A 1,701-nucleotide genomic window follows, 5' to 3' on the forward strand; every position below is an offset into this window, starting at 1 on the left:
TCTAAAAAATGTCCCATATGATTTTAAAAATGGTGTCTTCATTAGTAGGTATCACTGCAGCATCCAAATAGGGAGCAGGAAAACGCCTCATGACTTAGCTACTAAGTTGCTGTAAGAATCCCAGAGTGGATTCTCTCAGAATAATCTATAGTCTAAGAGTGATTCACTGAGGGTACTTAGCTAGGGCTTACATGACTTTCTGCACAGGAAAAAAGGCTGAGTTTCCTGGATAACTTATTCATAACAAAGGACTCAGCCATGACTTGCAGTGACTTTCATGCTACGGAGAAGTTCCCAGAGCAGACAAGTGTTTGGTTGTGTTAGGCTGACAGCTGGTCCCTCACCATGATTAAATGGCTTTCCCTTGGGTGAGCTCCAGAAATATGCTCAGGTTTGAAGCAGAAGAGATTCAGAATTCCACACCGGCCATTACAAAGTTTCTCATGTACACAGAGACTAAACCAGCACAGGAGTTGTTTGGGTTTGGGATTTTGTAATTGATTTTTTTAAGGGAAGACTTTTGTATCCTTTCCCAGACTCAACTTGCCAGTCTGGTGTCAGTCAGTGATTAAAAACCTGTTCCTCACTCTGGAAATTCACCTCAGGTACATCATATCAGCTCACCAGCAAACACCACACTGGTTAGGGCTTGTGAACTGGCCTTGAGGTGCCAGTGAACTGCAGTCTAGTACAGAGCTACCCACATGTCATTATTAACCTCACAGCTCCAGGATCAAGACAACAATCACTCCCAGCAGAGCATTTCTCAGTCCAGGTCCATGCTTAGACCAAAAGAAAGAGAATGAGATAAAGCTACTAGTATTCAACTGTACTTCCACAAGTTGGGGCAGCAACAAAGGAACTACAGAAGCCAAAGCCAAACTTGTTTGCTAGCAATGGTGATTGCTATCATGCAGTAACACCTCAGAAGAGAAAACTCCTCTGTTGCAGAGGACAGATGGAGTGTCCACGGGCTTTGGCATGTCCCACTTCCTGAAGTCTTACCCATACAGAATGCAGGGATAGCACTAAAGACTTCTGCAGAGACCCAAATATGCTGTGAGTTATGGAGTGGCACTTAAGTAGGAATGATGAGATCCTGAAAATGTGTATCTAAGACTGTGGGTGTTCTGGGACTTCCTGAAATCAGCATTATCTGTGCTACCAGCCCAACCTCCTCACACCATCCCTCTCTTCTGGCAGCTGAAAACCAGCTCACTTCGAGCTCTACTGATGCCTAAATATTTGACTACAGAAATTCTGATAGGTAATAGGAAAAACTAAAATCAGGGGAAGGAGTATCTCATGAATTCAGTACATTAGGCAGTTACAAAACTGCAACACTCGTAGAGAAGCTTTGCCCCAAGTCTGAGAAAAATCTACCTAAAAGTGCTCCTGGAGCTGTGGTGTGCAAGATACACCCTGGAATCACAGTGAACATACACTGAGAGCCAACCTACACATCCATTGTTTAGTCAAGTACATCTGCTCTGACAGACACTCAGGTTGATCCCTTCCATCTCTTTTGTCAATGCATGGAAGTACTGTAAGATATATTGTCTGTTGGAATTGTGACAGGAAGAGTATTTTCTATCAAAGTTCCCTCTGATCAGAGCTCCCATGCAGTCAACAACTGCCTCTTCCTGATACTTCACTGTCAACTTCCTAAATCTCAGGTGCCACTGAGATTTACAGCATTCC

The sequence above is a fragment of the Acanthisitta chloris genome, unplaced genomic scaffold (genome assembly GCF_000695815.1).
Source record: "Acanthisitta chloris isolate BGI_N310 unplaced genomic scaffold, ASM69581v1 scaffold31303, whole genome shotgun sequence".
Taxonomy (NCBI): domain Eukaryota; kingdom Metazoa; phylum Chordata; class Aves; order Passeriformes; family Acanthisittidae; genus Acanthisitta; species Acanthisitta chloris.